Raw genomic sequence first — 13242 nt, 5'->3', positions numbered from 1 at the left:
GTAATTGTCTAATCCCAAAAGAATACAAAACCCAGGTATCTTCTAGCCATTGACCCCGAACTAGTTTCCAAAAGAAGGAAGTTTGGGGATGTGAGCAAAGTGGAGATTCAGTATGATCTGACAAACAGTGAATCATGATCGCAGCAGAAGCTTTGACATTTAGTCCATCCAGCAGATCCCTAAATTCTGCTGTCACTAAATTGGTCAGTTCAAATATCTGGAAGCCTTATACAAGTTGAGCATTTCCTATGATGGAAGAAAGTCATGCAGATAGGTCACATTGCATGGTCTCAGCATAAGACTTGATTAGTCCCATGTCTACGACTGTAACTCTCACAATTTCAGGTTGGTCTCCTGGTTCATGATGCCAGACAACCATTGTTCCAGTACTGATCTGTCAACACTGGACTCAGTTTCAATCACTGCTGGCTGGCTGGTAGAACAAGGAAAGGAGAGGAGCCATGTTACCATATTGCAATTGGAAAGTGCCTCCCACAAAGGCCTGACATTTACGGGAGACTGAAAGGAGTTCAAACTCACTGCCACCTCTTCTCCCCATAGCAGTTTGGTGTTACAGTCCCTGCTTCACAATACTGACCCAACACGAGGTCTTCACTCTACTCAGGTGCATCAGCAGGTGCAAGTTTGAAGCATCTGGCAATAGCACACAGTGCACTTCCCAAGGGCAATGCAGATCTGCATAAAGCTGAGCCTGATGATGGCAGATCAGTACCAGAACAATGAGAAGTTCAAAACAGCTACTCTTCATAAATTCTGAGAACTCAGCATTAACAGCTGGGTTCAGCTGAATTTTTGAGGTAACTGTCAGAAAACAGAAATTTATCTCAGAAGTACAAAGAAACTGTTTCTGAGGTTTCTGCTGAAATTAAGCTTTATATTTTCTTGTTTAGTATTTATTGGTGGAGGGTTTTTTTTTTTATTATTCAAATCACAGAATCATAGAATATCTCAAGTTGGAAGGAACCCATAAGGATCATCAAGTCCAACTCCCTTCTCCTCACAGGGCTACCTAAAACTAAATCATATGACTAAGAACACTGTCCAGACACTCTTTGAACTCTGACAGCCATTTTTTAAGATGTCTCAGGTTGATTTGAGAGAGGAATTTCACCCTCTTCTCTTTTGGATCCTGATTCCTAGAACTCACTACAACTTGATTTTGTCCTGTTAGAGAATGGGGTTACAATGGTTCAGCTCTTCTCAAAATGAGGTTCTTAATTCAGAGAGATGGCCTTCTTTAGGAGGGTAACTCCTATGAGATGTAAACACAGATTAAGACAAGACTGTCATACATGTAACAAAAGAAGAAATAAAACAAACAAACAAAAAAAGGCAACATTCCTTATTCTAAAATACTAAAGATCTCAGTACAGAATCAGAAACAAACACTCAGAGAAAAGCTGGGAAATGTGGACACTTTTCAGTGTTTCATAATTCGAACATGGAGCAAAAAACATAAAGTTTTTGTAAAAACAGAACATCAGTTTTTTGATATTTTACATATCCTGTACAACTCCATAAGACAATAAAAAGAAAGCGATATGCCACAAAACTGTAAAAGAAATAATGCAACCCCTTGGGTCCTATTATAAATATTTTCTAGGACTGGGAGTGGAATTTTTTGCAAAGGACAGATTAGAGCTTCAGTGTCAGGCAGGAAAAGACCATTAGAGCTTTCCCTCTCAAATTAAAAATATCTGATGTAGAATGTGAAGAACAACTGCACAGTAATCTGTACTTGACTAAGTAATTATTGAAGCCTGTATATCTAAACAAGGAAATTCCAGTCCTTGAAAAAGAACTTGCAAAGCAATGGCAATTGATGGATAAGTAAACTATAGGAAGGAAAAAAATAATGGGATGGAAGAAATTAAGGAACTAGAAAAAGAGTTAAAACTTACAGTAACATCAAAGACTTATGGTATGCTTAGAGAATAAGAGATAGAAATTTTGCAAGAAGAAATAAAATAAAAAATGGACTAATACAATAGGTTTTTAATAGAAAAGGAGCAAAATCATCAAGAGTTTACAGCTTGTGACAAAGAAATAAACTAGTAGCATAGATACAAGAATTGGAGAACAGAGGTACTGAAGTCTCAAAGACTCTAAGCTAGTTGAAACAACAGCTACAAAAAAAATAGGAAAGGGGAAACAAAATTAAAAGAAAATTAAGAAAGATTACAACAGCAACAGTACAATAACCTGATTCAAATGCCTTCTCTGCAGTTTAAATTGGATGATACAGGGCATGGGGTACCTACAGAAGGCAGTTCTGATCGAGTGCTAAAGGAACAGTTAGAGGCAGAACAGGAAGCACTTGTGACAAAAGAGAGAGATTGCAGGCTTATTAGACCAAATAGAACGATATAAAGATAATTTGATCAGTAAAAATTAGGAGATATTACAGCTGAACTTGCACTTAGAGATGCAGGAAAACCACAAGACTTCCATCATCACTGAGCTTCAGTCAGAGAATACACACACCTGAAGGTGCACCAGGGTGTTGTGAGTTGAACCAGGGCAAGCTGCCAGATCCCACCCAGCGCCTCTCTCATTCCCCCACCCCAACAGGACAGGGGGAGAAAATAAGAGAAAAAAGCTCTTGGGTCAAGATAAAGATAGATCACTTACCAGCTACCATCACAGGCAAAACAGACCTGATTTGGAGAAAATTAATTTATTGATATTTAAAAGTAGAGTAATATTCTGAGAAAGAAAAATATTTTTCCTCTGCCAACTCCTTTTCCAGAGTCTTAGCCAGCCATACTCCTTCACTCTTGACTCCTCTCCCTGCATTTTTCCCAATCTCAACATTACTCCTTCATTCTGAGATCCTCTACCTCCTTGCCCCTGAAAAGTGATGCAGTTGGTGGGGCCGGGGGTCGCGGCCAGCCCATCCCAGCCCCTCTGGGCCGCTCCTCCCTCCCCCCCCGGCTCCCTGCTCCAGCGCGGGCCCTTCCCCGGGCCGCAGTCCTTCAGGGACAACCTGCTCCTGCCTGGGCTCTCCACGGCCACAGCTCCTGCAGGAAATATGCCCCCGCTGCGCTGTGGCGTGGGGCCCTCCCCGGGCTGCAGGGTGGGTCTCTGCTCCAGCGGGGTCTCTCCAGGGCTGCAGGGGATCCCTGCTCCGGGCCTGCAGCCCCTCCTGCCCTCCTCCTCCTCCGGCCTCAGGGTCCCTCTGCTGCTGCTCCCTCCTTGGCTTCTTCCTCCTCCTCTGCCTGGGCCGCCTTTGGCCCTTGCTGAAACCTGTTTTCTCCCCGGCGCCCCCAGCTTGGCTGAGGGGCTCAGCTGTGTCCTGCGCTGGGGCCGTTGGAGCCGGCTGGGACCGGCTGGGACCGGCTGGGACCGGCTGTGTCCGGCCCGGGGCAGCCCCGGACTCTCCCCACACAGACCGCCCTGTAGAACCTACTGCCAGCAGCAGATACACTGGATAACAGTGACTCTTCAGCTTTCCTTTTCCCACAAGCACTATTTCAAGACATAAATCAAGAAACTGACCATCTGAATGAGTAGATTAAGAGATTCCAGACTTTCAGACAGAAGTGCATTTCTCCTGCACCAGGATTGTGGATGACCAGATCAATGCATTCCAAGGAAATCATCCTTCTTCTCCTCCCTTTCTCTTTATTTTCCTTAGTTTTACTTTCTGCATCAGTTTTTCCCTACTCTTTCTCAGAAAATGGGTCATCTCTATTTCCAACCAGTTACTCCACACAAATAAAACTAATTGCTAACTGTGGAATCCTACCCAAATTTACCTATTTTTCTCACTGAACTGTTGGCAGCACTGAAAGGAATTTTCCCCCTCTTTAAAGAAGGATGAATACTCTTTTCTAAAAGTACACTCAGTGCTGGCACAAGCCTGACAGCTCTAGAGATGGAAATCCCATTTTCCGCAGAATGGATTCAGAAGTAACAAGTGCATTTAACCTCTCTTCACAATGTCTTTGTCAATATGAGTCCTCTCTCCTTTACAGAAAATCTGTAAAGAGAGGTGAAAAGAGTGTTCGTTCCCAACTGTGTCATTAATCTGTCTCCTCTGCTAAAGCTCTGACCTAATTCTTGAGCTAATCTTAAAAAGCATTAATATTAATCATGTAAGAATTCACAAAAACTTGTGTTTCAAAAATTTTCTCCCAAGAGAAATCTTTCAAAGAAGACAAAATAGAACTAGAGAAGTACTGAACAACACAGCAGTAGAGACAAATGATGTGTCCACTTGAGCTGCCACCATATCCCGGAAATGCCAAGAGTGTGTAGCCACATAGCCTTACACCCATAAAGTCTCCAAGCTGGTTGAAAATGTGCTCTTGGTATGAGGAAGACACATTTCCGAAACAGCTAAAAGAGGAAGACACATTTCCGAAACAGCTAAAAGTGAAACCCACACTTCTTCCAGCAGAATGCACAAATCCAATACTCTTCATAGAGTCATAGAATTATAGAATAACCTAGGATAGAAGGGACTTCAGAAGACCATCAGGTTCAGCCTTTCATGAGTAAGGGAACCTAGATGATATTAGCAGTCTGTCCAACCACATCTTGAAAACCTCTAACACTGGGCAACCTACCATGTCACTGTGGAGGTTGTTCTAGTGAATGATTGTTCTCACTGTAAAAAGTTTCTTTCTTATACAGGGATGAAACTTCTTCTGGTGTAAATTGTATCCATTGTCCTTTGTCTTCTCCATGTGGCTCCTCATGAAGAAAGAACCTCTGTCCTCTTTGTAGCCACCTTTTAAGTACTGGAATACTGTGATGAGGTCCCCCCTGAGCCTGCTCTTCTCCAAGGAGTAAAAACGTAACACTTCAGCTGCTCCTCATAGGTCAGGTTCTCCAGCCCTGCTTTGATCACCTTCATGTCTCCCCTTTGGACCCTCTCCAGTCTGTCCATGTCTTCCTTGAACTGTGGGGACCAGAACTGGACGCAGTACACCAGCTATGGTATGACAACTGCTGAGTAGAGTCAGTGGATTACATCTCTGTCTCTGTTAGTAATGTACTGGTGGGTGCAGCTGAAGATCCAGTTTGCCTTTGTTGCTGCGGCAGCATACATCTGACTCATGTTTAGCGGCTTGTCCACCAGGATCCCCAGGTCCCTTTCACCAAAGCTGTTCCCCAGCCACACAGGTTTGCACTGGGCTCTTTGGGTAGGTCATCCCAGGTGCAGAACTTTGCACTTGGCTTTGCTAAGCTTCATACTGTTGTGGCTTGCCCAGGCTTCCAGCCTGTCCAGGTCTTTCTGTAAGATGGCTCTCTCTTCTGATGTGTTCACCTCACCACTCAGTTTGGTGTCACTATCAAACTTGGTGAGGTTGCTGTCAATATGATCATCCAGGTCATTTATGGAGATGTTGAACAGTGTGGGGCCCAGTATGAATCCCTGGGGGACTCAACTTGTGGCAAGCTGCCAGCCTGAGTAAAACCATTGATCACCACCCTCTGAATACAGCTTGTTAACCAATTTTCTACCCATCTTGCAGACCACCCATGCAATCTTTATCCTGCCAGTTTGTCTGTGTGGAGGCTGTGGGAAACAGTGTTGAACACTTTGCTGAAGTTCAGTATTACATCTGCTCAGTCAAAACCCTGCCACACACAAACCCAACACAATCAGATAAACTGGACTTGTGAATTCAAGTCTGAAAAGCAAAGCACCTAAACTTTTGGTCTGATAACACTAAACAACATCAGACTCAAGCCTCTCTGTGGACTTAGACATTCATGTCAGCATTCATGATACTAATGACAGTTATGTGAATTCTTTTATCAAAAGTATGAGATACTACAAAAGGAGACAGGACTTCTCAAACCTCTATCTTAGGCAAGTCCAAAAAGAATCTTAGATGGTGATTCTACCTGTAAACTTGGTGTTTCATTATAATGGAATAAATGTTAATTTCATCTAAATAATTATTCTAACAACAGCCTAATTTTAAGAATATTCTCTTCACATCAGAAACACCACATGAGTATGGATAGACATTGATGAAGTAGTCTTAATCTGTTTATTCTTCTTCTCTCCTACCAAATAAATTGGCTATCTACCTTAGACAATTAAAGCTTCACTGGCTCCCTTTAACTGTTTTCATTAATCTTTTCCAGGACTTTTAGTGCCTGAATTCAGTGTATTTTTTACCTTGCTAATTTGGCTAGCAATAAATCTTGTAAAATATAGGATACCATCTGACATTTAGCTAATCTTTGGATTGTACTATCCTAAAAACACAGTATCTATCTGCAGGCAGCAAATAGATTTGACCATCAACTGAGTTCCGCAGAGTCAAGGAGCAGTGCAACAGGTCAAGAATAACCCAGCACTGCATTCAAGGGGGGAAGCATTAGGAGTTGAGAACAGGGGCAAATTTTAATGACTCTTACTGGCAAGAAGAAACAATAGAAAAGTAAAATTTCAGCCATCAACTGAAAGACCATGAAAGTAATCTAGGTGCTACAAAAGTTTGAGTGAAATAACAGAATTTCTCTCAGATTTCATTAAAAAATTATGGGAATGTTAACACAGGAAAGCAGAGTCATCATGTAGGACATAAAACCTATGCTATGATGACGCATACAGGGCTGTAGACAACAAATGTTGCAAAACAAAACTACATTCACACTGAAATACAGTATTGTCTTGTGAAATACAGAGAACAAACACAGATGTCCAAAAGTCATGAATGTTAAATCCTTAGACAGACAGCTTATTGGTGTCATTTTCATCAGTTAGGACATGTAACACAGTAAAATTGGTCACTGTCCCAGTGGGTGCTCACAGGGACACACTGTGTACTACTACACAGAGTACAGTGGAGGTGGAAAACACTTCAGTCAGATTTTTGAGAAGAAAAGCTCGAATGGTAGTTACAAGAATAATACAGTACAGCTTTAAGACGTCAACTCAAGTGTTCCTAGGACCAAAGGAGACTGGGTGGTATTTAAATCAGTGTCATAAGGACAGATGATCTTATTGACTATAGAATTTATGAAAAGTCATGGATGTTAAAAGTTAAAAGAGACAGCACTGCTACAGAAACTCTATTAAACCATGGAGATGGGATTTCCAGAAATTTGCCTCATTTGAAATAGCATGTAATATATTTTGTGTCACAGACTACTAGTACTCTTGATTGTTTTGCATCTTACTGGGATGCCACATATCACAGGCTGGGTAAGTAAAGGAAGACAGAACAAACATTCAACATTTTCCAATAGCTTTTTTCTACTTGGAAAAAGGTTCTTAAAGCAAAATACTGGATCCAATGTGCTACCACATCATTGAAAGACAGTTTTTTTCTTGTTATCAGAAGGCAGAGTACCATTGATGAAATCTGCTAGAAGATCATGCATACCCATAACTTTTCACAAACAACAAGTCACAAACTAATGGGAAAGCTGTTGTGACTTGTAATGCAATTTTAATACAATTTAGAGCTGTGACATGTATCAGAGACCAAGGATTTTCAGAGAATCCCTGTGTAGAAACAGGTATGACAACTTTAATAAGGGAACAAAAACAGTCAGTAGCTCAGATTAGATAAAATATTTTTATTCTTTTTCAATGCTTACAGACTTTCTACCCACTTAATTCTCTGAAATATTTCCTACTGTTTTATTCTCTAAAAACTGCCAACGTATTTAGCCTTTCAATAACTCCATAAGGTAAGGGAGCACAGGTGCATTTTCTTTCTCTGAACATAGCTAGGGCAAGACCTAAATAGGTTTATTCATCCCAAACTGGCAATTTGACCTATCGGCTTAAATGAAATTACCTATTTACTAAAATTTGAATGCTTAAGCATTGTGCCCATTGCCTAAAAGTAAGAACTTGAATCCAGTATGTTTTCTGTTAAAAAATTTAATCTTCTTTTTTTTATCCAGTGGTTGAACAAGCCAGGGCTGCTCTTATCTGAGAATCTTCACACCCAGTCTCTTTCCTTAATCTCTGGTAGGTCTATTACATCAATTTATTTCTTTCCACTGCTTTACAAAGTTTATCTTGAGAGGAGAATATGTGAGTCTTGGCAATATCTATCTAAACCAAAGAGAGTACATTAATCTGGTCCACAAAAAAATCACGAAATAAATTAAAAATCCACAGCTTCCTCAGCATTTTGGTGTTGGCTGGTTGCAGACGTCTTTCCAAACAGTCACATTATAAACTGACTTCTCATTTGTTACAGGACATCATTATAAAGATTTATCATGCATACTCAAATGGGAACAAGAGATTACTAAAAACCAGTTCATTTTTCAGCTGCGTTTTATTTGTAATACCTTTTCTTGGCAGATGTTATCCCCACAAATGAATGAATGTTCTGAAGTAACAAAGCAGACATGTATTGATGGGTGGAATTGACCTGAGCTTGTTAATGTACTTTTGCTGCAGCAAGCACATTAAGTAATTAAAGTGCTAAAAAAGATCTTTCCATCCAGGCACACAATATACTGAACTCCCTTAATGCAAGGACAAAGGCCAATTGTTTTTTTTCCATTGCTTCTCAAGTGCACCTTGTCTGCAGTATACACACCATATAGTTTGATTATGTTCATAGAATTAAACTATCCAGTTACACAAACAGTTATTATCTCAAGGCAACTGTAAAGGATGAAGTGTCAAAAAAGATTAATGACTTTGTTTCTCAACATAAGCCATCTTAAAAGGATCTGATCTGGAGATGGCATACAGTTTTCCATTCTGAAAATTAGACTTCAGGATGTTTTAAGCTGAATACAAAAATATCTGGAAAATAAAAGTCAGAGACACTCTGAAACAAACTTTTCCCATGCATAATGATGTTTTCTACTATCACAGCATCTGAGCATTTGTGATTGCCCCATTAAGAACAATATTCTACAATAATCTTACTACTCCCATATTTGTAGATAATAGCTGATGAGCTAAAAGGCTGTTCAAGCCCACCTTAAGAAATTTCCCAAACTCATTACTCACTCCAAAAAATAATAACATTCATTGACCACTTGGGTTTGGAGCTGTTACATTAAAATGCACCTTACAAATCTGTGCTGAAGTGTGTGGACAGTATTGCCAAGAGCGGATTTCTTCAAACACAGGGCAGGGCAACAGAGCTAAACCACTTCTCCTAGCCACTAGGATGTTCTTCCTCTCTGAAAATGATGGGCATAGGGCACTAAGTTAGGGACATAACAGTGAGAGAAATCACTGGTGTGGTTTTTTTCTTCAACCCCAGTTTCCATGGCAAAGTGAAAATTTTCACATGCAGTTCCCAGCTTGAAACTAAACATGTGCAGTATCAAAGGGAAAATTCTGGACAACACGGTTATTTAAAACAAACACATGTTGGAGAGGCAAGAAATGTTAATTCGAGAGCTTATGAGAACTCCAAATGTTTTCTTATCACTTGTTAACCCATACAAGCCAGATTCACCACTTGTTCTGCTCCCATTTGGTGTCCATCTAGCACAACAAGAATTGGTTGAGTCATACATTGAGAAAGAGTGTGCTCACTTCAGTCACTTTTCACACATGGGATGGCAGCTGATTTTTCTCGGCCATGAACACTATAATTATAACTAGACACTAAAACAACTTATTTAAAAGTACACTTTGCACAACATTCAGCAAATTTGCTTCTGTTTAGTCATTGGTATCAGGGAAAAAAAAAATATAAGTATGATCTAGTGAATACATTCACTTCCATTTCTTTCTGATCCTTGTCTTGTTGGAGTTGTCTCAGCTTTTTCCCACCTGTAGAATATAAACAACTAGGACTTAAGAAAGACATTCTGAAAGATCAGTAAAGGTTATAAAGTGTTTTCTGATCCAAATATAAAATGTGGTGATATTTATGGAGATCACAGTTTGGTATAGGTACTCTGGCTACCCAGGTGTAAAGCTTTATACACACCAGGAAAATTCAGAAGTCAAGAGGTAAGGATACAGACAGAGAAGGCATTCTGCTTGCTCCTGGAAGACAAATATTAACATGTATCACACAGACAGTGCTAGCCAAGAGGAATGTCATGCAAACAGATGGTATCCACTCTCTTAGGAAATAAAATGCAAGGTGTGATGTCAGATTAAAATCTTGGATAAAAAATACAGTTAAAAAGAGAAGAAGAAACGAAAATGAAACTTTTGGGATTTAGCCAATTTTTAATGCTCATCAGTCATTAACCTGAAGACAGCTCATTCTGTCATCTATAACATTAAAAATTGACCATAATAAGATTTCCTTCAAAGCTCTTGGTGTGTAATTGGGCAGTGCTTTGCCAACTTTTATTAATCCAATTCATAGAATAAAGATATTTCTACAGCAGAGATCTTAAATTTAAAGTATTATCCTCTGGAGTATCACAGAGTGGCTTTGATCACCCTTAAGAAAGTTAATTAAGTTTTAAGTTCAGTAAAGCAAAGGTTTTAATTTAATGGGCTAAACACATGTCTTTGAGGTGAATTTCTACTTAAAACAATAGACTTCATACTTTACAGTGATTGCTTTTCATTTGTGGGTCTTCTAGAGACAGCAGTGATCTTCATTGATGCACTCAGGTCTAACTGTTTTACCCTGTGAGTATTTGTGCTTAATGATATCATGGAGAATTGATGACACAAACCCCATAAATTCCTAAATTAAAACTGAAAATTGGGATCCTTCAGGATGTGACACATTTGTTGAGAAACTGGACACAATAACATGAAGACTTAAGGTGTGGAGCACTGTATATAGATGAGAAACAGAACTTAATTTGTAAATTGAATTTATCAGCTAAAATCACTTTTTCATGTTAATCAAATCTATTTTGTGCTGTAAGCTAAACAGCTAGTTGAATTACTGAAGATCATGGTGCTGATGATAAATCACTAACACACAGTATTTACTGCATGGGTTGAAACTGAGTGATGCAGAAGGAAGTTGCACAGGGTTGTTTTAGTGCTGAGGAAGGCTATGGTGTGCTGGGTTTGTCACACTCATCCTAGAGTCAGGGAGTCATTCAGGCTGGAAGGAAACTTGGGCAGTCTCCAGCCCAATGCCTGCTCAAAGCAGAACCAATTAATTAATTTGGACCAAAACGCTGAGGGCCATGTTGTCAGGTCTTGAAAACTTCCATGGATGGAGATTCCCCAGCCTGTCTGGACAGCAAATTCCAAATCTTGTCTATCCCCATAGGATTCACAATTTTTTTCCCTTGTAACCAGCAACAGTAGGAAGGGACCAGGTCTAGCTGTTCTCTCAACAGCTCCTCCTATATTTAAAGACAAGATTTGCTGCTGGTGTTTATGCCATGCTTCCTCCAGGGATATGCACAGTGTGTAACAATGTGATAACACATTCTGAACACAGATAACTTCATCTGCCTCAATTAATTGCTGTTTACAAAGTGCTTTACAGAAGAAAAGTGCCAGAAGACTTGCAAAGCACCACAATCATCTTCACATGAAAACCTGGAGAATAACTTTCCATTCCCAAAAAATTGTACACAAGGAACACAGTGTTTTTTTGAAGCATTTCATAGTTATTTTATTACCAGAGGTGCTCATTCAGTAATTTCTGGCACCCTCTCTTGTTTAGAATAATTGCACTGACACAGTCTATGCTGGTGTCATGTTTCTGGCTTGCTCTAGCTCAGTTCAGTGCTTTAAAATGTGTCAATTCTCTTGTTCTTAAGTAATAAAACGTTGCAGCACTTACACATATATGCTTTCACAAGCTTGAGGGCTCAGACTCCTGCTACACACTTGTACACATGAACAGAGCTGAGTGGTTCCCAGAGGTAGACACAAGTCCACCTGTAACTCTATGAACTAGTAACTGTGGTCAACATTTGAAGTGTAGATCTGTAAAAACGTAAACCATGTTAGGTGAAATTGAAGCTACTTTCTAACATAATTCACTCAGAAAGTCATCAAAGCAGCAACATAAATGTCACTTGGATTGGGGTGATATTTGCTTTCTTTAGAGTAGATAGTATCCAGATGCTAAGGGACAAAAGGTTTATTTTTCTGTCAACCATATATAACAGTTAACTAAGTTTGGGGTTTTCTTCTTTTTATCTTCTTTTTTTACAAAAAAAAAAAAAAAAAAAAAAAGGCTTGCAAGGAACACACTTCCTTTCCACTCTTCCAGCGTTGATTACCAACAAGGGATTATTTAACAAGTGTATGAAACTTGGAGTTAATATTTCTTAAATATTTTTTTTAAACCAATAAATCTGAAATTATTTTTTGAAGCTTTGAGATACAGATTTCCATGTTTTTCGTAGCAGTCATGAGTTTTAAAAGTATATTATTAAATAGTACAAGAGTTTCTTGTCTAATTGCCTGACTCCAGGAAACACAGCTTTAAAAAGAATGGATAGTAACTGCATTGAAAGCATAGACATTGCCAAAGGCTCAGCTACAAACACTGGCACAGAAATCTGACTAGAAATATCATTGCTCAATATTAAGTATCACAAAGAAGATTCTTTGGAGGCATAAGTTACAGAGGTGCTTTGCTTGTCAGTCTCTAAATCAGAGACGACACAATCCAACAAGCCAATCGAGAGACTCCCATTAATGTCAGTGGTTTTGAAGAAGTCTATAGAAGCCTGATTAACATAAAATGTCACACGGCTTTAATTGATTTCCTGAGTGCCTAGCAGTCTTGAAAATCGAGGCTGGAAAAAACAGTGAAACCCCTGTATTTTCTGAGATGTAGTTGTTTGTATTATTTTATTTGGCTATCACAACCCATTGCTGACAAGATCACTACAAAGTGTCCATTCTGCTATGGTACCGGCTTTGTCTAAACATCCAAAATTTTATAGCCTTTTTAGTTACAAACATGTACATAAACACAGCAGCTGACAAGTTTTTCTGTTTTTCTTTTCTTTTTAATCCCATTCTGTATGTGATTCTTTTATGATATTCATCACTAATACCTGAAAAAACCTCACTAGTGCTTCCACAAAGACCAATATCTGTCATACAATTTTCCTTTTATTCTATCCCTTTGGGTAGAAACTTGAGCAGCAGGGTGTCTTCTATTTTAAGTCTATACTCTTTGCATGCACAAGCACAGTATTATGTGCTCTTGTCAGAAGTGCCAGATCAGTTCTAAGATGCCTGACCCTTGGAGATAATCCCCTGTCCCATAGGGGTTCACTACCCTGCTCCAGTTAGGTCCCAGAGAAGGGATGATCCTTCATGCAGGTGACCAATTCTGACAAAGTTCTTCCTGTATGATCTGGTGTCCA

At 39.5% G+C, this 13242-nt stretch overlaps 1 protein-coding gene across 2 annotated transcripts in view; it reads right to left on the bottom strand.

Annotated features, from left to right (window-relative positions):
• The window catches only part of FAM135B (family with sequence similarity 135 member B), a 220671-nt gene that overhangs the window by 129759 nt on the left and 77670 nt on the right, over positions 1-13242 (bottom strand). The gene's annotated exons all lie outside the window — the stretch shown is intronic.

The sequence above is a fragment of the Tyto alba genome, unplaced genomic scaffold (genome assembly GCF_018691265.1).
Source record: "Tyto alba isolate M040663 unplaced genomic scaffold, T.alba_DEE_v4.0 Super-Scaffold_9, whole genome shotgun sequence".
In the NCBI taxonomy this organism is placed as follows: Eukaryota; Metazoa; Chordata; class Aves; order Strigiformes; family Tytonidae; genus Tyto; species Tyto alba.
This window is presented reverse-complemented; position numbering and strand designations above follow the sequence as displayed.